Genomic DNA, 27,527 nt, shown 5'->3' with positions numbered 1-27,527 from the left:
CTCATGAAGGACTGCAAGCGATCTTTGAAATTAAAAAATGAACCTATTTTACAAGGATTATTCGAAATAAGTTTAAGTTGAAGACATGGAATTTCCTGTCAATGATTCTAGTAAGTCTAAGTGAGAACTTTGGTATCAGACACATACGGGACAGAAACAAACACAGTTTCTTGGAACATCAAATTAGCTATAGGTGGTTGGAAAAATTTGGTTAATATTCATTAATGATTCTTTGGACTATATCTCTAGGAATATGAATTTTTTTGAAAGAAGTTTAATAAGAATTCATTTCCTTATGAAAATAATTGTCCACTGGAAGAGTATTTTAGTGCTCTATGGACTAAGTGTAAATATGTTTAGTTTTGAAGGTTTTTTGGCATGAACTATAGTAATTCTTGTTGGCTATCCCGTATATGTCCTTTTTCTATAGACAGCTGTGGTAAATTCAAAGTTAGTTCTTGTGACATTGATATCTAAAAATGGGTAAACTGCCCTCGTTCTCCACTTCCATTGTAAATGAATATTGGGATGTTGTTGATTAATATATTCTAAAATTGTGAACATTTGCCATGGATGTTTAGAAAGTGCAAAGTATCGTCCACATATCTTCTAAAAACAACGTGGTTTTAAAAGATGAATTACACTGGTCTAAAAATTTAGTTTCCAAGTCAGACATGAAAAAATTTGCAAATATGGGACCTAAAGGTGAACCCATAGCAACTCCCTCAAGACTTCTGGTGGATGACTTCAGTAAAAACCAACGGGCAACGACAAGGGCCCATAGTCAGCTGGGGAACTATGTGATAAAAGGAATGCTCTGACATAAGACGTATTCAGCCTGTGAACCTGCGCCGATTTGCTGCATTGATAAATCTTGAAAATGGTTCCTATTTTCGGCATATAGTGGTGCAATAAATCTCTCGCTGTGAATACCAAGGAAGTGAATGTAAGAACCATCAATCAAATCGGGAAGATGAGGGTAAATGGAACCTGGAAGATGGCGAAGTGAATGTTAGTATAGAGGACAAGAGAATGGAAGCAGCAGATTTTTATAAATATTTGGGAGCAATGCTGATACGGAGAAGAACTAGGTCATATAACTATTTGGTTGTGGTCTTAAGACTAAGAGGAAACTTGAAATGGTACTTTTCAGCACTGGAAGCTCATCTTCGATTCAGAAAGTTCAAAATGCTACAGATGATTATAATTAGGTATCTGCGTGTGAAAAAAATAGACAGGGTACCATTGCCGATTTTTAACCTTTATGAAATACACTTGATTTAATTTCAGATCAATGTTATTGATGATAACAAACTCATCGTTCTAACATGGAACTGAATGGAGTATAAACTTTAGACTAAAGGCCAAGGGTTGGGACTCATAAGGTCATTCATCGGTGAAAAGGAAACTGACACAAATAAAAAGGTTTTAAAAGTGTAACAGGAAGAAAACATCGCAGTTGCACCATGAAACAATTATTAAGAGAAGGTGAAAAGTAAGCTGGAAGAAAGAGAATATGAGCGGAGGTACAGTAAAAGGAAAAGAAATGTTGTAGGTAGGGGCCGAACGGACACTGCAACCAACCTTAGGTTATGCCTGCAGTGCACCACGTGAGGGGCACTAACGACGTTATCCTTCCCACGGGAATCGTACTAATATGGAGCATAAGAATAATAATTGAAAATTTCCGATGATGGTAAAAGCATGCTATATGTATAATGTCAAGAAATGTTTTCGAACTACAACATGAAATTACTTTCGAGGTAAAGTTAAGATCCGAAACATTAGCAACGAAGAGCGAGCCAAACTAGTCATAATTTTTAATACGTTCAAACTATTAGTCTGAATACTGTGTTGGATAGCACACGCAACAGATATTAGACCCCCTGGGCTGAATTCATTTGAACGGAATGGCGAAGTGTATAATAACAAGCCGCAGGTTATTGCCTTAGCATTTATTACGGTGAACAATAAACAGCCATCTGTAATTTCTGCAACGTATACAACAGAATTTGCCACCAGGTTTTTTTAACAAGGAACCTTAATCTGTATTCGGAGGAGAAGGCAAATCCATTTCTCTCGTTGATAGTTTTAATTTTCTATTGACATCCAAAGCGCGACTCCTTCACGTTGAAATGGCAAGAAAAGCAACAAGGACTCATTCCTTTTCCACGGGTGAATGGTGGTGCTTCACTCTTTATCGTCTTCATGGAATGTTTAACTCTTATTAGCCTCATTTTCAAATAGATCTTTAATAAACCGTGTGTGATATAAGCTTGGAGGCTGAACACACACACATATATTTATATATATACACACACAAACACACACACACACCCACACACACACACGCACACACACACACACACACACACACACACATATATATATATAGTATATATATATATATATATATATATATATATATATGATATATATATATATATATATATATATTTTGATGTATGAGAGAGAGAGAGAGAGAGAGAGAGAGAGAGAGAGAGAGAGAGAGAGAGAGAGAGCATTCCATGGATAACGTTTGAGATAAAGGAAGCAGTATTTCCCCACCAGGCATCAAGAGATTAGACAGTTTTGAAAATAGTGCCACTTTTCCCTTCCTCGTCTGAGCTCTAAGGTCAGTGCCACCCGCTTAAGAGGAAGTGGGAAAGGCACCGGTATTCTATTTACCCAGCGAAGAGATAAGAAAAAAAAAGAGAGTTCAGGTAAAAAAATGAAATGAATCATGAAAAAAGATTGCCAGATATTTTGCTGACCAGATATTCAGTAAAAATGAACTTTGTTGGAATGTGGAGGCCTTATATAAACTCTTGCGATTGCTAAACTATAAAAGGAATTGCCTTCCCTGCCTCTTAAAAGACTTGAGATATTATGGAGACGACCCCTTCCAAACAAAATAACGAAATATAAATATGAGATTGGAAAAACTTAGGAACTGTGCCCAGGTCAATACTTATATTTCCGCCCTATTCCGTAAGGAAGTGTGGGATTATTTATAGTCTCTCCGATATCTGATAAAGAGTATAGGCTGAAAGATATCAATGAAATAGACCGTTTCAGCCTTTTGGAAATGAGTGAGTCGTTTATGGTCATGAGAAATACGGCTGCCAATAGATAGGTATTGTGCGCCTGAGGTTACCTGATGATTCACCTCTTTGTATAACTAAGCTTTAGACTTTCTCAACGTTTACATACAAACATAACGTCCATAGTGAGCTAAATTCAATCAGGGAACGACTACGTCGTAACAGAATTAGTAGCATTTTAGTAAAAGATCCTTTTTTAGGCAAATACTGTTAAAGAGAATGGCAGAATTAAGCAAGTTGATTTTATATATTGTTTTTTTCTATTTTTCTTATAATCCGCTTCTCTGGTTCAGCGATGTTTCTGAGTAACTGGCCAATATTCATATAGGGAATTTCTAAAAATTTTTTCATATTGGCCAGTGACTCTGAAACATCGCTGAGCCAGAAAAGCGGATTATAAAAAAAAAATAGAAAATATATATATAAATAAAATCAACTCGCTTACTTCTGCCATTCTCTTTAACAGAATTAGTAAAGATAGTTATTCATTTCGCCTCTAAATGTAAGAGAACCCTTGTGTAAACTTCGTCGTATCTCGTTATACTCTCCAGAAAAGACTCATCAACAGCCACTTGAACCCCTTTCATATTAATCTGTAACTGGTAGTACTCGCAGTGACAATACCTAGACTCGTGTGGCGTTAGACTAAAATCATCGCATCAACCTATCGCTTTTCATTTCCTCTTATCGTTCATCCAAAGACTTTTGAATTACATTTCCTTTGGAGAGACGAGACACTTAAATCTCATTGAAATGCACAACCATTGTCACTTGAGAAGATCCCATTAGAACCTAAGAGCAAAAAAGTGCGCAATTAAACGCAAGAGAATAAATGGACATGAATTATGAGTATAATTAGGTCTACTATTCAGTGAGGCTCGCTTTTTATTGTGGAACCCCATTAGTTGAACAAATGACAGATATAGAAAACATTAGTTTCTATTAAATATGCGGGTGATGAAGTCCTTTCCCTGTTTATTGTTTTGAAAAAAACTGATTTCCCTACCCCATAGTACCAATTATCACGTAGCACTAGCTCCAGCTTCTGGATGATATTCGCTGTTTCATTCTGTTCGTCTGTACCACAAGTTCTGTATGTCCTCCTTTTGTTTTGCGACTTCTCCCTTTATTTCCTATTATATGCTCCCTCTTTTTTGTCTATCCTTTTCAAAAAATTATGCCGAGGAGAGTCTTGTTTCAAATTTTTCGCCCACAAACAGCTTCGAATCTTTTAAGACACCGAGCTGTCATCAGTCACTTCCGCTTCTTGAAAGACATCAACTTACACATACTAAGAATATACAGCAGATGAAACAGGACATGATTATCATTTTTTAGTTCCGTATTTTTGTCGATATCTTGCTTTTTTTGCTTTGATAGACTATGCTATCATTTTTAGAATTTATTGTTTTCATATCTGCAGCAGAGACCTTGAGGACTTGTTGTTTTGCTAGATAAAAGTTGAAGTGAAAATGGTTTCCGTCTGCAGTGTTTTAATCAAATAAATGGCTGCAATTATGTAAGCTAAGGGACAGAAATGTTTATTAGAACGTTCATATACAAGTAAATATTCCATGAATATAAGAGCTCTTTTATACAGTTCAGTTATATTCTTTCATTTCCTGCCCTGTTGTATGAGTTGTCCATAGCATATCTTATATGAGTAAAAACGGTAAAATAATTGCAGAGGAATTATATCCTCTGTTTCTGTCGCATTGTCATTGTATTTCTTTGAGTATTTTCGAGTTGTCTCAACTTCCCCAAGGATATTGATTATGGAAGTCGTCCATGTTGATCTTGCCGCTGGGGAGGTTGAGTCACATTTCCCTGGAAGATGCTTTCATTTTTAGCAAGCTTTGTTGCGGGAAGAGTGAGGAATCATTTCCGCGCTCTTCTCTTTTACAAACTCCTTCACTTCCCTGGCTGTCAAAATGTGTGGCTGGATTCTGCGCCCTCTTGGTCCTTCTTGTCATTCCTGCTTTCGACTCTCTGTCAAATATTTCCCCTCTTTCCGGTTTTCTTCATTCTTATTTTCCATAAACACCGTTCGATTTCCTGCTTGTCTTCCTTTTATTGTTATTCTTGATACACGCCAAGGCATTTTGTTTATATTTTGTTCTTTAGCCCTATAGCATACCACAACCAGAAATTTCTTGAGGTGGGGTTTTAGGTCACGTTTCTTATTTATCTTAAGCTTTGCTTGTTCAACGTACATTAAGTAAGTTTATCACGTTCGTTATTTATTCTTGAGCAATTATAGTCTGCATTTTATTTTATCATTCGTTAATTGTTAATGTTACCATCGGATTTTAAAGAATCGTAGACATCCTTGTGCTCATTTAAAGCAGTCATATATCAACTAATTTCTAAGGAATATTTGAAAATCTGAAAAAAAGTCAAACTTCATCTGTTCATAGTTCTGCCATCAAGAAAGTAACGATGGGAACAATGATGGGAATGAAATAAGGTCTTTTAGATTTCTTTTCTGTTTTGTCCCAAGTGTTATGTTTCCTTTAAGTTACTTACCCCCCAAAAATGTCAAATTGTATCACTGGTAAAACTGTAAGTTCCCTCTGATTCATTTTGACGAAGATTATTGTATGCAATCTCTTTCTTATACTTTCTTTCTTTCTTTCTTCCGTTCTTTCTTTCTTTGTTGCATTGTGAATGCTGTATCACTTCAACATAAAAAAAATGCTTTAACCACTGATAAAACGGTAAGTTCCTTCTGATTCATTTCGACGAGGATTATTGTATGCAGATCTCTTTCTTTCTTTCTTTCTTTGTTGCATTGTGAATGATGTACCACTTCAACATGAAAAAATGCTTTATTAATCTCATACACAAGCTAGTATGCTTCATTCCATCATAAGCAAAAAAAAAAAAAAAAAAAAAAAAATTAATCAATGTAACGCCTGTATCAGATTAGCTCTGATCAGACCAAATTCCCGGTATACAATAGAGAGGGAAGTTGCCCCACCACGCGATATATAAGTTCACCATAGAGTATTACATGTAATAATTTTTATGACATTGATAACATACCCTTGAATTACATCAAATATATAGTTTTGTATAATCTGCTCTGTTGTCCACAAAGAACAATGAGATAGGAAAGCATTACAGCAATTTTCGTCATTATCGTTCTGTGACGTCGATCATCAAACTGAATTGGGGCATTAAAGGAATCCAGATGTAAATCATGTTGATATTGTTCAGTTTTATGAATGCACTATTATTATTATTCCAATGTTACTGATGCACTGTAAAATAAAATTCCAATAATTTGTGTGTGTATGTGCGTGTGAGGGTGGATGTGGTGAGAGAGAGAGAGAGAGAGAGAGAGAGAGAGAGAGAGAGAGAGAGAGAGAGAGAGAGATGCTTCAATTGCACAAATAGCATTTCTCCTAATCATAAATATGGAAATATAAGAGCACTGGCACCAGTCTATTTCTAAATATTCGTCTTTTGAATATAAGACTCTTATTCTTAACATAAAGATGTTTCTTGAATTTCAAAGCTGAACTTGTTAAAAACCAAGTCCTTTATACATCATGTAGCAATTAGATTACTTCTAGCCAGAAAAATAATCAGCGATAAAGAAAATACTGCACCATCATCATCATCATCATTATCGCCCGTACCGCCACTGATCTCCCGCCTCCCTTTTCAGTAGGTCTATGTCTTCCAATACTTCTGGTTATCTCATGATCTCATTTGACACTCACAATTCGCCTACTCAAAGGTAAGGATTTTTTTGCTACATTAAGAGTAGTATAATTCCACATTAAATCCCCTCTTTCGCCTCCTCGTGAAGGTAAAAATGCGCGGAATATTTTGAAACGAGGCAAAAGTATGAAGCAATTATAATACATTATCCCTGACCTGCATGCACTCCCTGTAGTAAGTCGACTTATAATTTTCTTTGTAAATGGCCAGGCCATTTACTGGGATAAATATGACATCGGGGAAATTCTGATAACCCGAAAGAAGGTCGTTCCAGTGAACTATTCTTTCCTATCTGTTTTGTTTAGGGCCCCATAATTTTCATTGCGACTTACGATCACTGGTTCCGAGTAAACATCTTCGGTATTTTCTGGTAGTGGCGACGTTCAACTAAAAAATTTACAATCACGCTACATTTTTACCAAATTTTTGCCCAACAATAGGCCTAACGATTGCATGGCTAAGATTTTTTTTCCTTGCTGTTACCATACTTGAAGGTTATTTTTTCCTTAGAGATGTTATTTTTTGATAATGGCACTTCACCTGTATTTAGACTAGGGTTTGAAATATTACGTAGTAACTTTCGGACACAGATGTAGCCTAAAGTACCAAAATTGATTTTCCATTTATTACTACTCTATGATGCTATATGGACAGTACTCCTACCACAAAGATGAAACTATTAAATTTTACATCAGATTAAGATAGGTTGATTAGCTACAATGCGGCATGTAATACCGTTACAGCTGTGCTCTTGACAAATCAATCGTTACTAGTATCGTCCACATTCTGGGATTTGAACAATTACACCACGATCACAACGTCGTTGTCTCTCACGTCTCGTGAGAGATAGTATCTACGAGGGTCTCTGTTTGGGAACGCGTCAATCAGCGCCAATTTCCTACCTTGTCATGTGATGGATATCAAATGATACATCTTAGGCATAGTGCATATCTCTATGAGTAAAGAAATTTTTCTTTGTATCATAAGGCTATATTCTCCCCGAAAAAGGGATTTGATTATGCAATTTGCATTTCACTCCCAAAAGAAATTATTAATCGTTAAATGGCAAAGTAGGTAGACACCACCCTCTGGGGCATTGCAGAGTGCAATAAGCGAGACAGGTTTGCCCATGTAAGGAATCGAATCCTTGTACCAATGAATGAGATAGCTGAGTAAAGGAAGACGCCCAGCAAAAGAAGAAGAAGAAGATGAATAAGAAGAAGAAGAAGAAGAAGAAGAAGAATAAGAAGAAGAAGAAAAGAAGAGCGCTGACCATGTTCTTTAAATAACTTTCTGAAATGACCGAGATACTAATCAAACCAAAGAATCTGAATACTCAAGAACATTGTTGTCATTCAGGGACGAGATAGAAATGAAAATATCAAAATTACTTCTGTTCCAAACTGATGCCATAAAATTTTCCTTCAGTCATATTAACGTAAATTGAACGTTATATGAAATATTACCAGTAGACCTGATAAAGGGGAAAATATATCAATGGCTAACTTCAATCTATAAAAAGCTAAGGCCACGATATTCATACCGCGGATGAGGATGTTCAACAGGGGTCAGTGACGGATGGAAAATGATCAGGGTGGAGACAAGACACGATGTAAGGACTACTTAATAATCTACATGTGCTTGCTATTGTGAAGCTTATGAAGAATGTGCAAAACAAAGGGAGGTCAAAATAAATGTGAGTAGGTCAGTAACTAGAAATATATGTAGTAATAGCACTAGTAGTAATCATTATTATCAGTATCCTTGCATTTTTTTTTTTTTTTTATAAAAGACGCTAACCATAGGATTCATGAATTTATTTCTACGCATAGATACTTTTATGGTTGTTAATCGTAGATAACTCAAGGTTTAATGTGGAGAGTTTTCATGAAAGTACGGCATGACTTTAAGGAGAAAGGTACATCAAGCAACCGACCCTTAAAGTTGAGATAACGATGGGAAAGAATAAGATTATTATTATTATCATTAAGTGCAAATATTTACATGGAGCATGATTAAAGGAGAGGCCATAAAAATCTTCGAAAATACCAAGAGATCAGATCAGCTATTGACAAACGGCACATCAGGAAACAGGCACTACCTCGAGCAGTCTAGCCTTGACCTTCTAAGGATACTATACCAACCCCAAGGAATACTGGGCAGCCCCTACATTACATCTCCAGTAAACAACCCACCACAGAGTTCCAGACAGGCACTTCTAAAGAAACTCTCCTGAGACTCTCGGGGAAGAGAAGTAATTAAGACATCTCTTAGAAGTTTTTTTTACCCGGGAACAGGAATTCTATCCCCGAAAAATTGTGAGACATTTGCCATAGCGGAAATTCTTTACACTTTTGCCGAACACAAATTAGTACACACGTTCACTCACTGAAATGACCAGCAAGGAAAGGGCCACACAGCTTGGCAAATATCGTGTCGACGAACACCAAGCCTCGAAAGCTTTCGTCATTTAATAATCCTTTGAAGAGTTTTGTGCGGAAAATGAAAGAGGCTCATCCTGTCTCATATGAGACTAAGTGTCCGGATATGACCAAATCAGCTCCCTTCCTGAAATGCGATGATATGACAGGGAGAGGGAACTTCCCTTTGCTGCAGAAAGTATTAGACACATAGTATATGCCATATAGCTTTTTTCTCACTGGCTGGTCAACGTTATTCATTTTGAAACAATTACATGAATTCTTTGGCTCTAAGGTAATTGCTGACTGACGGTTATGATAGTGAGGATTCGATATATATTGCTCCCTGAACTAATATATAACTTCTAACCGGATTTCCCAAAGATGTATTGTTTATCTCAAGCAGTATTTTCAAGATTATTAAGTGTCCTTAATCTTTAACAAAATTTATGCGCGGCATTAAAAGATAAATTACGTAATAATATATTTTCACCAGTAATGACTATGGGTAGCAAGGCGTTAGTGTAAGTCTTGTGAGGTTCTCGTACGAGAGATTTCTATTGTTCTTTGTCGTTCGCGTCTTCTTTACTATATATAATTTAGTATGAAATAACCTGGTTCTTTTTACTATTGTCAACTGAATATATATATATATATATATATATATATATATATATATATATATATATATATACTATATATATATATATATTATATATATATATATATATATATATATATATATATATATATATATATATATATATATATGTATATATATATATATATATATATATATATATATATATATATATCATATATGCTATGGTATATATATATATATATTATATAATATATATATTATATATATATATATATTATATATATATATAATAAATATATAAGGGAAAAACACCTCTATCATGCGTAAGGGATAGTGCGATTGAACGGGAGACCTATTCAGTTAACACAAGCAGTTGTGCCCATTGTAAAACTATCAACATATCGAAAAAAATAAAAAAGACAGACCATAGGCAAAACAAAGACACGAAAGACAGATAACAATATAAAACCCACGTACAGTATGCAGCAAAACTCGAGTGACCCGATTTCAGTGATTTTCGTTCAAAAAGTGACTAACTGGCAACTCTTACCTTCTTCACATTTCTAATGACACTGAATTGCAACGGCGAAACATTTTGGAACTTCGCTCATAAAAAGATACAGTTCATTTAGCATGGTTTTATAGTATAATGTTATATATTTTTATCAAAATATAGCTAGGTCATTAGAAAAAACATTAACACCTTAGTTTTTAATCATGGTAAATATGAAAAGACGTAAATATTAAACGAATTTTACATGTTAGCCATCATAGTAATTTATTTAATGTAATGAACGTAACGGAGATGTAGTTGTGGGCGTGGCCTAACATGACGTCAACTGTGGTCATTTGCCAAACATGGTTGGAGCAACCCGACAACTACCGGAAACGTCACCCCCAACAAGGAGAGCTATAGTTGAGCTGCATCTCGCCAGATTTTCAAAAAAAGACATAGCTAATCGTCTTAATATCAACAAGACAACTGTGTATAGATGGCTAAAACGATACAACGACGGAGAAGGATTGAAAAGCCACCCTAGATCTGGGAGACCCCGCTGCACAACCGCAGAAGAAGACGAAGTGTTAATTAACTTTATAACCAAACACCCGTTTTCGTCATCATTTTCAGTGAAACGAGAAACAAATATACAAACATCAGTTGACACTGTAAGACGTCGGTTTCGAGAAGCTGGTCTTCTATGTAGGAAACCTGCGCTCAAGCCTCTACTTACACAGACGCATATGGACCATCGTCTCGGGTTTGCGCTCGAATATCTGTCCAAGAGCGAGCAGTTTTGGGAAACTTATATTTTGTGACGAGAAGACTTTTTGCAACGACCAACAGGGAAGACTGCACTGCTGGCGTCCAGGAAAAACCAGGTAATGAACATTTACTTATTTTGCCTTATATTTTTACGTGGTAGCCTAGGTGTGATATACTTTGTATTATAGGCCTAGTCTGTATATATGCTAAAGCTTTAATGAATAGTAATTCCTCTTACACTGGTTTTTAAACCTGCTGACAAATATCTTTAATGGAAGTTACGAGTAATCAGGGAGAAATAATGCAAGAGAAGATATAAATTAATCTGACCTAGGGTGGAGTTGGGAATTGACATTACTGAGGAAGCAGTTTAAATATCTATAAAATCCCGCCTCCGCTTCGACCGCCTGCGCTTCGAAGTGTTGCTTGGCGGGAAACCAGTCGCAGAGGAAGTTCGTGCTAGCTTTCCTTCGAGTCTCGTGAATGTTTGAATACACATTGCACTGACTTAAAAGTCGTTTAAGGTTACTATGCTATGACAACTTTCCTTATGCCTCTTTTCCGAATTCATAATATATACTATTAGGCCTACAACCAAAGATTTCTTTTAATTATTTCACTGTAAAACTAAGTCTGGCAGAAAATACAACTGACGTAGCTGTTTCTAATATTTAAATAAGTTTTGGTTAAATGCATATTAAAGAACTGTATATATATATATAATATATATATATATATATATATATATATATATATATATATATATATATATATATATATACATAGTTTTATAGAATAACCTTATAGTGTTTTCTTAACAATGCACTTCAAGTCTTAAAAGTTAAAAGTTCGGTGTTATAGCAATATTACTGAAAGTATGGCTTAATAAAAGCGTCAGTTCTTTTTTTCTAATCCATAAGATCTATTGATGAGAGGAAGAACTGCTGTTAGAACAGTTTCTTTTATATTTAAAAGTAAGCCCACTGTCATTGATTCTCTCCGAATATCTGTAAATTTATATTTTCTCTTAATCCTTCTCTCTATTTTGTTCAGATTTGAAGATAAATATGTCGAAACAAATCGACGAAGTGGGAGGATAACCGCGGGCCTTTGGGGTTGGATGGCGTCTTGCGGACCAGGTGCTTTAGTGCCAATCCATGAGCGATTAAATGGCAGCCAGTATGTTGACATTCTTGACGAAGTGCTGATTCCATCTGTTACGATACTAGTGATTCCGGAACCGTTGCCCATATTCTTGGCAATGGACAGCTCTTTTGTTTATAATAGTATGCCAGTAAGAAAATGGTTACAGAAGCATCCAGAAGTTATTCGTATCGACTGGCCTGCAAAATCTCCGGATCTCAATCCCATTGAAAATTTGTGGGCCATTATGAAAAAGGAATGGGATGGCGCCGTTCTGATCAGTAAACAAGCCATCATAAACCATTGCTTGTCAGTGTGGGAGTCTATGCGTGGGGAAAATATTTGCAATAGACTGGTTGACAGTATTCCTAGACGGCTTAATTCGGTAATAGACAACCTAGGCTCACATACTAAATATTAATTAACCCCTCCCTCTCTCTCTCTCTCTCTCCCTCTCTCTCTCTCTCTCGTCTCTCTCTCTCTACTCTCTCTTCTCTCTCTCTGTATGTATGTGTAGCTATATATGTATGACGTGTTTTAAAAGACGAGGTTGTGTTTACTCTATTTGTTTTGCTGGAATTTGTATTTAATTTTCACAGGGACCTATGTATTTCAAAGAATTATACGTATTTTTTAAAAATAATTATATTGGTATACCATTTACTTAACCTATACCGTTTTTATTATCAATCATATTCATTGTTTGCTACTTGGTTTATTAATGCCTTTACTAAGTACCGTTATTATTATCAATCATATTCATTATTTGCTGCTTGGTTTATTATACCTGCCTTTACTAAGTTACATTTCTTGAGATCTACCTAAGATTTCATTAGACCCAACTGGTGAAGGGTGCATAGTGGCCCGCCAATGGCTTAGCTTGCCTTACCCGTAGGCCAAGTGCACTTCGCGCTTCTCGATTATATCATTCTTATTAAGCCTATAGGCCTATGAAGAAAATAATGACGGAAGTATACCACACCAAGACTGTGGAAGAATTTCACAAATCCTGCTTTATGGTCTTATAGACACCCTTCATAAGTTACAAAGATTTGATGCAACTTGTTGCTGTCTGGAATATAGCCCAGTATGTTATAAAGCCAATAGCATTGGCCTAGCCATTATTGTTTATAATACGTTGCAGTTGTCATTCTGTAGAATCTGCACTCGACAGTTGTAGCTGATAATATCCGACCTGATTATAGTCTTCCATTCCTAAAGTAAAAGTAAAATAATATAAATTAGTTGTGTTTTTAATAGCGAAGATTACTCTTCACCTCGCTTATTTATTCAGTTATTTATTATTTACTTTTCTTCAAACTGAAGAAACCCCTCGGGAGACTAAACTTATGTAGCACTAGCTATAACCTAAGCCTAAGCCATAATTTATTGCAAGTATCGAAATCATGATCTCGACTAACATTTGCTTTATACACAAAGCCACAAAAGCTAAAAGTAATAACTTCGAATTCATATCCCAAATGCACCCATTTTTATCATTAGACTATGCTCTGCTCAACTTTTCTCTTGCTCTCCATCGCGATGTCCTCTTTCACAGTGTCCAGACTCCAGACTGACGATTCCACACGACTCATGGAAGTCACGGTGATCTGAGGTTTTCATGCTACAGTAACGTATTTAGTTTTCGTTCAGAAATATTGTAGCGTGAAATATTTTTGGTTTTCAGGTTCCAATATATTTCAATTATAAGATTCTATATAACAAGTGACCAACTTTTCCTCATATATACGTTTATAAAATACGAGATTTAATACTAAGTGGCAACTTGAGAACAACGCTTGTCCAGTACAAAAATAAAAAAGTCACACGAGTTTTGCTGCATACTGTACGAGAAACTCTCAAGACTTGAATTGGACTTCTTTTCTCTTCTCTATTTTGCCGCTGGAAAGATTGGCAGAAACAGTCAGGGGAATTACTTGCAGTCCATTGTGGCAAATCTCTCGAAGCACCCGTTTTCTTATCATTTGAAAATAATTCGCAATGAAGTTTTAGAGACTTTCCCAACCTCTGTCTCTCACACTTGCGTATATATGTGCGTGTATATATATATATATATATATATATATATATATATATATATATATATATATATATATATATATATATATATATATATATATATATACTTTAGGCTATGCATGAGAAGGAGTACTTTTGAGTGATTAGCATATATTATTCTTGCGTCACAGTAACCATGGTTACCAGTGCTGAAAATATTTGAATGATATACCCATTTTCACACACACACACACACACACACACACACACACACACACACATATATAAATATATATATATATATATATATATATATATATATATATATACATATATACATATATATACATATTATATATATATATATATATATATATATATATATATATATTATATTATATATATATATATATATGTATATATATTGTAGGCTATGTATGGGAAGGAGTGCTTTTGAATGATTGTCATACTTGCATCGTAGTAACCATGGTTGCCAGTCTTGAAAATATGCTGCTATCTAATTCGCACTGTAATTACAAGTCAACAATCTTGAAATTATTGCGAGTTTTAAAAACTACGTCATCTCCGTTATCCCTGAATAAAGGATCCTTATGTCCTACAGGATGCAATGTCTACCGAGTCCCCACCACAATGACCCTGACTCAACAATGACTTTATAGCCAAAAAATTCAAGCAATCAGTCCAAAATAAACAATGTTGACCGGCCACTGAAAACCCATACATCATATTATGTGTGTGGCCGATGCAACAAAGGGAAGTTCCTCTCTCCCTGTTTTATCATCGTTCATCGATAAGAGGGCTGATTTGGTCATTTGCAGAACTTCCACTCGTACGAGAGAGCCTAAGCCCCTTTCATTCTCCGCTCAAAACTCGCCGAAGGATTAAAAAATGGCAAGAGCTCTCGAGTCTTTGTGTTGGACGACATGATATTTGCCAGGCTGTCTGGCCTTTCAATGCTGATCATATCGGCGAGCGAGCGTGTGTGCAGCCGCCGCTCAGCAAAAATGAGTTTTCTTACCACAACAAAGTGAGGAGAAAAAAGGATTTCGTTGCTAGCGCTTTGCGTTCTGTAAATTCCGGGCAAAGCGTAATAATATATCTTTCTAACTATTTTGAAATCAAGAATCAAGACTTGACTTCAGGATTTAAATTTCTAGGCAGCAATTAAGAGAAATAGAGCACCGGAAACATGCTTTTCTTTAATGATTATTCAACCTTTTTATTTTATTTTATAAAGGAAACTGACATAACTATTGTGGAAATATCAAGTAAGAACTCACCCATTTCAAAATACGAATAATTAAACGGCTACGCAAATATAATTGGATTTAAGATAGTTAAGTGTAGGTTATTTTACTCTGGGTATGCAGGAGTAGAAATACATAGACATAATTATATAATGCATACATACATACAAACAATTATACATACATTCATATACATAATATATATAGATACAGAGAGAGAGAGAGAGAGATGAGAGAGAGAGAGAGAGACGAGAGAGAGAGAGAGGGGGAGAGAGAGAGAGAGAGATGTATACATACATACACACCACACACACACCCATATATATATATATATATATATATATATATATATATATATATATATATATATATATATATATATATATATATATATATATATATATATACATATATATATATATATATATATATATATATATATATATATATATATATATATATATATATATATACATTACATATACATATACATATACATATACTATACATATATATATATATATATATATATATATATATATATATATATAAATAAACACCTATATATATATATATATATATATATATATATATATATATATATATATATATATATATATATATATATAATGCATACACTATATGAGAAATAACTAGATCAATAAGGAACAGTGCAGTATTGCAAGATTGTAGTAGTCCTTTAACTCCCGTTCTACTGAATTCACGTGACAAATCTCATGACATGAATCTAGGTAATTTTATACATGTTTATCATCAAACAAAATGAAAATTATTATTACAACGTAATAGATACCTCAAACTACAGCGGTCTTTCAGTAACCGCAGACATTCGTCATACAAATACAACGAAACTCGTGAAGTTACGGAAGTCATTTATGACATAAATTCAACCTCCTTGACTCCTCTTCACGAAGGGAAACGGGCGCGAATCTTCACGAAGGGAAACACGCGCGAATCTTCACGGAAGGAAATGCGCGCGAATTCTCGTCTCCGCTTTCCTGGCAGCAAAGAGATTTAAGAAATCTCCTGACTCTCTGACAAGTCTGGTGTCTCGATCATTGTTACTCACGTCACGTTACGTGGGAGAAATGCTGCAGGACCCTCGACACGACTTACCCATTTATGTTGGAGGGTGAGGAGGCCTGACGGGTCTCTTTGTTGTAGTTACTCTGCTTGGTTCCCGCTGCGTCAGGGAGACTGAAGGGGAATTGACTTTCATTTCCGTCTGCAAAGTTCTCCCCGTTATTTGGCCATGATGGAGTTAGTACATGCACTGAGTCGCCGGGTTGGGTTTGAAGTTTTGGAATTGGTAATGATTTCATTGTTAATCTCGGTATTTCAATTAAGGGTGACAAGCGTGAAATAGTTTCATTCAATGATTTTTGAATGATGTGAAAAGTGTTCTGAATAGGAACTATATCATTTGTAAAGTTAAGTAAGAATATCATAGGTGATGATGATAAAAAATACAATCTTCAACGTTATTATTATTGTTATTATTATTATTATTATTTTTTTTTTTTTTTTTTTTTTTTTTTTTTCTTTTTTTTTTTTTTTTTTTTTTTTTTTTTTGCTGTATCACAGCCCTCCAGTTCGACTGGGTGGTATTTATAGTGTGGGGTTCCGGGTTGCTTCCTGCCTCCTTAGGAGTCCATCACTTTTCTTACTATGTGCGCCGTTTCTAGGATCACACTCTTCTGCATGAGTCCTGGAGCTACTTCAGCCTCTAGTTTTTCTAGATTCCTTTTCAAGGATCTTGGGATCGTGCCTAGTGCTCCTATGATTATGGGTACGATTTCCACTGGCATATCCCATATCCTTCTTATTTCTATTTTCAGATCTTGATACTTATCCATTTTTTTCCCTCCCTCTCTCTTCTTCAACTCTGTTGTCCCATGGTATTGCGACATCAATGAGTGATACTTTCTTCTTGACTTTGTCAATCAACGTCACGTCTGGTCTGTTTGCACGTATCACCCTATCCGTTCTGATACCATAGTCCCAGAGGATCTTTGCGTGATCGTTTTCTATCACTCCCGCAGGTTGGTGCTCGTACCACTTATTACTGCAAGGTAGCTGATGTTTCTTGCACAGGCTCCAGTGGAGGGCTTTTGCCACTGAATCATGCCTCTTTTTGTACTGGTTCTGTGCAAGTGCCGGGCATTCGCTTGCTATGTGGTTTATGGTTTCATTTTTCGTATTGCACTTCCTACATATGGGAGAGATGTTATTTCCATCTATCGTTCTTTGAACATATCTGGTTCTTAGGGCCTGATCTTGTGCCGCTGTTATCATTCCTTCAGTTTCCTTCTTTAGCTCTCCCCTCTGTAGCCATTGCCATGTGTCATCGCTGGCTAGTTCTTTAGTCTATCTCATGTATTGTCCATGCATTGGTTTGTTGTGCCAGTCCTCTGTTCTGTCTGTCATTCTCCTGTCTCTGTATATTTCTGGGTCTTCGTCTACTTTTATTAGTCCTTCTTCCCATGCACTCTTTAGCCACTCGTCTTCACTGGTTTTCAGATATTGCCCCAGTGCTCTGTTCTCGGTGTTGATGCAGTCCTCTATACTTAGTAGTCCTCTCCCTCCTTTCTTTCGTGTTATGTACAGTCTGTCCGTATTTGCTCTTGGGTGTAGTGCTTTGTGTATTGTCATATGTTTCCTGGTTTTCTGATCTATGCTGCGGAGTTCTGCCTTCGTCCATTCCACTATTCCTGCGCTGTATCTGATTACTGGCACTGCCCAGATGTTTATGGCTTTTATCATATATCCGGCGTTGAGTTTTGACTTGAGTATCGCCTTGAGTCTCTGCATATATTCTTTCCTGATCGTGTCCTTCATAACTTGGTGTTTTATATCCCCTCCTTCCATTATTCCCAGGTATTTGTATCCTGTCTCATCTATGTGTTTGATGTTGCTCCCATCTGGTAGCTTTATCCCTTCAGTTCTCGTTAGTTTGCCTTTTTGCATGTTGACTAAGGCGCATTTTTCTATTCCAAACTCCATCCTGATGTCCCCAGATACAATCCTTACAGTCTGGATTAGGGTATCTATTTCCTTGATGCTCTTACCATACAGCTTGATGTCGTCCATGAACATCAGATGGTTGATTCTGTTGCCTCTTTTCTTGAGTTGGTACCCGGCATCCATCTTCTGTAGTACTTTTGTCATGGGAATCATGGCTACTACGAAGTGTAGTGGGGACAGTGAGTCTCCCTGGAAGATCCCTCTCCTGATATTAACCTCTGCTAGTCTTATTCCAGAGCTTGTAAGTATTATATTCCAGTTGTGCATTGTATTTTTGAGGAAGCTGATGGAGTTTTCCTCTGCCCCATATATTTTCAGGCATTCTATTAGCCATGTGTGTGGTATCATGTCAAAGGCTTTCTTATAGTCTATCTATGCCATGCTTAGGTTGGTTTTCCTTCTCCTACTGTTCTTCATTACCATTTTGTCTATCAGGAGCTGGTCTTTTGTGCCCCTACACTTCCTTCTGCAGCCTTTCTGTTGGTGGGGGATGGTGTTTGTCTCCTCTAGGTAACTGTATAGCCTTTCACTGATGATACCTGTTAGTAACTTTACATTATTGGTAGGCAGTTGATAGGCCTCTAGTTGCTGGCTATATTTCCCTTACTCTTGTCTTTTTGTACTAAGGATGTTCTTCCTGTGGTCATCCATTTGGGTGCATGGTGATTTGAGATACAATGTGGAGTGTTCTGCTATTCGTGGGTGTAGGGCCTTGAAGTTTTTTGAGCCAGTATCCATGGACTTCATCGGGACCTGGGGCTTTCCAGTTTGGCATTTTCTTTAGTTGGTGTCTGACTGTGTCTGTCGTGATCTCTGTGAATCTTTGTTTTATTCTCCCTGTTTCTTCTTCCGTGACTTCCTGGAGCCATGTTGCATGTTTGTTGTGTGATACCGGATTACTCCATATGTTTTCCCAGAGTCTCTTACTTTGTTCGGCTTCAGGAATTTCTGGGTGGTTGTCTTCCCCTCTTAGTTGGCTGTATAGTCTTTTCTGGTTGGTTCCGAATAGTTTGTTCTGTTGGTATCCCTTATTCCTGTTCATGTACCGTTGGATCTTATGTGCTTTGGCCTTAAGCCTCTGTTTTACATCTTCTATTGTGTTGTTTAGTCCCCTCTCTTGTACTTTGTATTTCTCGTTGAGTTCCTCCCTTGTTTTCTTGCTTCTTAGCCTTTTTTCTGCCATCTCTTTCAGTTTACTCAAGTCAGATCTCATCACCATGATTTGCTTTTCCAGGCGCCTTTTCCAAGGAGGTTGCGGTTTTGGTTTCTGTTGGGTTGGTTGTGCTGGTGGTGTTGGTGCATATACCAAGTTATTTGTTTCTGTGATACTGGTGGTGTGTATTATGCCCATTATTTCATTGACCTCACTTGTTTTCTCCCTTAATTTCTTGGTGTTGTAGGCTTTCATGGAGGGGATCTTTGTTCTCTCTGTATCTGGCTCCATCCAATGTCGAATCTTTTCTACCCATTCCGTCCTCTTTGTTACTTCGTCGGTGTTTATTATTATTATTATTATTATTATTATTACTATTATTATTTTTTTTTTTTTTTTTTTTGCTCTATTCGACTGGGTGGTATTTATAGTGTGGGGTTCCGGGTTGCATCCTGCCTCCTTAGGAGTCCATCACTTTTCTTACTATGTGCGCCGTTTCTAGGTTCACACTCTTCTGCATGAGTCCTGGAGCTACTCAGCGTCTAGTTTTTCTAGATTATTATTATTATTATTATTATTATTATTATTATTATTATTATTATTATTATTATTATTATTATTATTATTTCTTTTTTGCTGCAACAATTGTTAAGAAAGCAAAAAACTACAAGACCATGGCGCCCAATAGGGAAAACAGCCTAGTATGAAAAATACAAACTGAAAGTAAGAATAATTTGTTAAGGATAAATAAAAAACAAAAGTAACAAATGAAATAGGTAAAAAAAAACTCAAAACTATAATTTGGGATTCATGGAAGCCTTTTTAATAAAACATTTTTTAATATATTAACTCATTGTAAAAATGACTGGGGAAGTATCATGTGGCCAAGTCAATGTTCGTGTATATTAGCCAAGGGTCTATGGAAAGCTATGGTCAACTTCTTACCCATTGAGAATGGGGGAAACAGATGGAACACCCCAATATAAGAGAAAAATGAGTAAAGGTGATCAAGTTTCCTAAACTGAGAGGATGAAAAAAACTCCTATCATGAAAATATACTTTTATTTACTCTTCTGAACAAACCTAGCTAAGTAAATAATATAATCTCTTCAAACCAAGTTTAACTGCAAATTGGAGAACCAAACGTTACCAGCAGCGGGAGGCTCATGTACATTTCCTTTGATAATACTCGTAGAATTTCTAAGGAGAGGATGTAGGAAAAAGGAAAACTTTTTTTATATTTACAAGATTCCATCCAGAGAAGCACTCAAGGTAAAAGCTGACAGATTTTCAGCGTATCAGTTTAGATCTTAAGGGTGAAGGCAATCAAATGTGAAGCATAAGCGAAAACAATATAAAATTATGGATTATCAAATCACCTGAAAAATCACCCATATAAGAACAAATTGCTGAAAGGCAGTAAAAGAGTAGGACACTGAATGGAATCCTAGAGGAATGTCACTAAAAAATGGAGAGATGTCGCAACCTCACCAGTAACAGATTTAAAGAAAAAGTTCGATAAAAACTTCAGAAAAAACTTTACAGAAGAAAAGTTAGGAAGAGGAAATCCTTCTAACAGAAACTTATGTCAGACTCTGTGAGACGTCTGAGAGCCATCAGTTCTGATGACAAAAGATTCCAAGAAGTCCCGCAGGGAAGATGATGACCAGTCATCAGCGACACAGGAAAGAGGAAAGAGGGTCACCGCTGGAATTTGGAAGCTCTCCTGGAAACCCTCCCCGTGACAGCAAAGAGGTGACTTGGGTTTAGTGTGTCAGAAAGAAGTAAGACGTGAATGCAAGTACGTTTATTCACGAATGTTCCCGTCGAAGAAACTATCAACATCTTCCTTGATCATATATACAGGTCCGACAAGAGCCAGCTGCCCATTTCCGATGGACCTGTCACCATGAATGCGTGTGATCCACAGACGCGGATATTCATCATGACCGGTCGATAGTCGGGTGACTGAGTTGTTTACATGGATTCCGAGACAGTTTAGTTCACAGACAATTTATCATAGGTGTTCCGTTCCACAAGCCATGTTGACAATGACTTATGTCATCACCGCGACATTAATTTCAAGTCGATAATTCCTCATGGTTAATTCCTGCTCCCTGCTGGCGTTACCTAGTTTCACTTTTCCATCACGTGGACTTTCAAGCTCACACGTGCGCATATATACACAAATAAATATACATTATATATACACACACGTGCATATATATATATATATATATATATATATATATATATATATATATATATATATATGTGTGTGTGTGTGTGTGTGTGTGTGTGTGTGTTTGTGTGTGTGTGTGCTTGTGTGTGTGCATGAGTATGAAAAAAGCTCTCACTTCATAATAATTATTATCGGGATTATCAATAACTGAAGTAGTATATAAGCTCGTGGTTAAAAGAATTTGATGTATTCACTCACATTTCCTCATAAGAAAATTTCATAAATAAAAGTAACTTAACCATAACTTAACAAATTAAAGAAAACCAAGACATCGTTAAAACGCTAGTACTCCACATCGCGTGAACCCAATGACACCGTTATGCAAACGAACCTTCTCGAATGAAGTCTGACTCCCTATTTGCACAGACAACTCTCTAAGCCAAAACTACCAGAATGACCCTTTGTTATTATAAAACACGAAGAGATCTTTTCCAGTTATATTTGACTCTCCATCATTTGCTATGAAGTGAAAGGATCTATTTGAAGGGAAATCGCTTTGAGCGCTGGTTCAATAGATCCACTTTTATATTTTTAAACCCCATTGCAAATCACATTTAACAGAAGAGGAATTTTTGCTTATTCCTCTGTTTAGTTTGGCAAAGAATGAATTAAATGGGTGAATTTTATCAAAGAATCCATAGCTGAGTGTGTAGTTATGAAAATATGGTTGGGTGAGCTACCCTGATTTAATTTCAAAATTTTTTTTTTTTTTTTTGGCGCTTAGTGGTAATGAAAATAAATTTGACTTTTAGTTCTATAGCATTCCAAAAATAGTGAAGTAGGTACATGAGATGTGATAATGATGAGATGAAACAACGAAAACTATAACTGCAAAGCTATAATACTAATAATCAGAAAATTAATAATAATAATAATTGAAAAAGAAACCCACAAAATCACTTTGTAATTTGTTTACTTCTAAGTATTTACATTTAGTTTTACTCTACACTCGAGTACTTTCAGGCCCTGTCTGTGGCCCATTCTCAAGAGATGTTTGGGATGTTAGCCTGGGTCAAGGCCCAGCAGTCTTCTGGAACTTCTTCTCGTTGAGCTGTCATTTAAGCGATGGCTGTTTTGGTTTTCTTGAGAGTTGCCAATCCTCTCTTGTCGCTCTGATATTCTGAGCTGATGGTCACTGGGATTCACCCTTGTGGTAAGGGTGTGGTCACCAAAAGTCTGTTGGGCAGGGAACCTAATTTCCAGGTCAGCAGGGTCAATCTTAGCTTCTTTTAATATCAAAGCTCGGCTTATGGGATCTTCTGAGGTAAAACCTTTGTTTCCTTCAATTACTTTAATCTCTCTGATAAGTGCACCTTCTACTACCCTCCTGCGACTAATTTTGTTGCTTTTGTATATAAGCCTACTGTTTTTGAAATCCATCCTATGGTCATTTTCCCAACAATGTCTAGCTATAGCACTCCCCTGAGAGTTAAGCTGTACTGCCCTTCTATGTTCTTGGACTCTAGTCCTTATTCCCCTACCTGATTCCCCCACATATCTGTCTCCACAATTTTTGCAATTGATTATGTATACCCCCGCTACATCATCTGTATTACTGTCTTTTCCTTCCAATTTATTTTTACATACTTTGTTTTTACGGTATTATCAAAGGTATATACAAATTTATATTGACCTTCTTTCAGATGATGTAGCGGGGGTATACATAATCAATTGCAATAATTGTGAAGACAGATGTGTGGGGGAATCAGGTAGGGGAATAAGGACTAGAGTCCGAGAACATAGAAGGGCAGTACAGCTTAACTCTCAGGGGAGTGCTATAGCTAGACATTGTTGGGAAAATGAGCATAGGATGGATTTCAAAAACAGAGGCTTATATGCAAGCAACAAAATTAGTCACAGGAGGGTAGTAGAAGGTGCACTTATCAGAGAGATTAAAGTAATTGAAGGAAACAAAGGTTTTACCTCAGAAGATCCCATAAGCCGAGCTCTGATATTAAAAGAAGCTAAGATTGACCCTGCTGACCTGGAGATTAGGTTTCCTGCCCAACAGACTTTTGGTGACCACACCCTTACCACAAGGGTGAATCCAAGTGACCATCAGCTCAGGATATCAGAGCGACAAGAGGGGATTGGCAACTCTCAAGAAAACCAAAACAGTCATCACATAAATGACAGCTCAACGAGAAGTTCCAGAAGACTGCTGGGCCTTGACCCAGGCTAACATCCCAAACATCTCTTGAGAATGGGCCACAGACAGGGCCTGAAAGTACTCGAGTGTAGAGTAAAACTAAATGTAAGTACTTAGAAGTAAACAATTTACAAAGTGATTTTGTGGGTTTCTTTTTCAACTTCAGAAGAAAACTGAAAGAAGTTTTTGTTTGGTTATTATTATTAATAATAATAATAATAATAATAATAATAATAACAATAATAACAATAATAATAATAATAATAATAATAATAATAATAATAATAATAATAATAATAATAATAATAATAATAATAATAATAATAATGTCTAGACAGGAAGAAGGGAGATAGCAATTACAGTAATACTTAAGGTAAAAACTCTTTAGAGAAACCCTTCTCAATTAAATAAGAAGGATTGGATCTCTTCCAATTATATTTGACTTTCCATCTTTTGCCATCAAGGGAAAGGATTCAATTCAAGGAACCCGCCTTTATTGATAATCACACATACTATATATATATAGATATATAATATACAACATACATAGAGATAGATAAGATATAATGATAGAATATATATATATATATATAATATATTATAGACAATATAAATATATATAATATATATATATATATGTATTATATATATATATTATAATATAATAATATATATATATATAATATATATATATATATATATATCAATTCAAGCTACAAATGTCCTTTAATATCTAAATTCACTTTACCTCCCAAATGATATATTTTTCATATATGTACCGAAGGGGAATTTTATAGTTGATAACAATTTCGTCCCCCCATGGGATCGAACCACCGTCCAAGTGGACGGGGACGAAATCAGGACAGTCAGTGACGCTATCCAATCAGCCAACAGAGATAGCGTCACTGACTGTCCTGATTTCGTCCCGTCCACTTGGACGGTGGTTCGATCCCATGGGGGACGAAATTGTTATCAACTATAAAATTCCCCTTCGGTACATATATGAAAAATATATCATTTGGGAGGTAAAGTGAATTTAGATATTAAAGGACATTTGTAGCTTGAATTGATATATAAATGGATCACGGTTCGATGTGATATTATTCATATATATATATATATATATATATATATATATATATATATATATATATATATATATATATATATATATATATATATATATATATATAAATATATATAGTATGTGTGATTATCAATAAAGGCGGTTCCTTGAATTGAATCCTTTCCCTTGATGGCAAAAGATGGAAAGTCAAATATAATTGGAAGAGATCCAATCCTTCTTATTTAATTGAGAAGGGTTTCTCTAAAGAGTTTTTACCTTAAGTATTACTGTAATTGCTATCTCCCTTCTTCCTGTCGAGACATTATTATTATTATTATTATTATTATTATTATTATTATTATTATTATTATTATTAATAATAATAATAATAATAATAACGGTTTTTTTGGACTTTGCTCCCTGTCAAAGCATCGGATGTAGCTGAAAGTTGACATATGTATATTTTACAACCACACACAAATTTTGTCAGCATTATCAATAACCTAAACCCGATACTTTTGATTTTTATAGAGTAAAAATGAACTAGCCGACGCCATGGCCAATGATTACGAGCCAAGAGTCGAAAAACATTCATTACGTAAGCAAGGTATCTATATTTTATATATATATATATATATATATATATATATATATATATATATAATATATCTATACTATATATATATATATATATATATATATATAACTATATATATATATATATATATTTATAGTATATATATATCTATATATATATATATATATAATTATATATATATATATATATATATATATATATATATATATATATATATTTATATATATATATATATATATATAATATATATATATATATATATATATATATATATATATATATATAAATATATATATATATATATATATATATATATATATATATATATATAGTATCTATATATATATATATATATATATAATATATATATATATAAATAAGATTATATATATATATAGAATATATATATATATATATATTATATATAACTATATATATATAGATATTTTATATATATATATATATATATTAAATATATTATAATATATATAATAATATATATATTTTATATATATAGTATAAATATATGATCATTAATAAACCAATATATAATAGTAATAATATATATATATATATACTATAAAATATATATATATATATATAATATATATAATATATTATATATATATATATATATATATATATTTATACTTGCTTACGTAATGAATGTTTTTCGACTCTTGGCTCGTAATCATTGGCCATGGCGTCGGCTAGTTCATTTTTACTCTATAAAAATCAAAAGTATCGGGTTTAGGTTATTGATAATGCTGACAAAATTTGTGTGTGGTTGTAAAATATACATATGTCAACTTTCAGCTACATCCGATGCTTTGACAGGGAGCAAAGTCCAAAAAACCGTGTTACAGAGACCCTGAATCTCATAGTAGTCGGTTTACTGTTAATATCAAGATAGGAAACAAGAGAGATAAATTGTCAGTCATGGGTGTTGTAGACAATTATGAATCGGGGTTGGATCACTATGAAGAAACGAACCTTAAGAAGTGCACTTTATGCTACTTAGCTACCATACTAGGCGTAATATATACTATATATATATATATATATATATATATATATATATATATATATATATATATATATATATATATATATATATATATATATATATATATATATATATATATATATATTTATATGTGTATATAAATATATATATATATATATATATATATATATATATATATATATATATATATATATATATATATATGGTATATATTACGCCTAGTATGGTAGCTAAGTAGCATAAAGTGCACTTCTTAAGGTTCGTTTCTTCATAGTGATCAAACCCCGATTCATAATTGTCTACGACACCCATGACTGACAATTTATCTCTCTTGTTTCCTATCTTGATATTAACAGTAAACCGACTACTATGAGATTCAGGGTCTCTGTAACACGGTTTTTATGACTTTGCTCCCTGTCAAAGCATCGGATGTAGCTGAAAGTTGACATATGTATATTTTACAACCACACACAAATTTTGTCAGCATTATCAATAACCTAAACCCGATACTTTAGATTTTTATAGAGTAAAAATGAACTAGCCGACGCCATGGCCAATGATTACGAGCCAAGAGTCGAAAAACATTCATTACGTAAGCAAGGTAAGCAAACACCTCTTGACTAAATGTTGCCCCGCCCATCCACCAGACAGAAATGCCATCGGCTCTGAAACCCAAAGACTTTATGAATGGCGGAA

The sequence above is a fragment of the Macrobrachium nipponense genome, chromosome 2 (genome assembly GCF_015104395.2).
Source record: "Macrobrachium nipponense isolate FS-2020 chromosome 2, ASM1510439v2, whole genome shotgun sequence".
NCBI lineage: Eukaryota > Metazoa > Arthropoda > Malacostraca > Decapoda > Palaemonidae > Macrobrachium > Macrobrachium nipponense.
Note: the sequence above shows the minus strand (reverse complement) of the source record.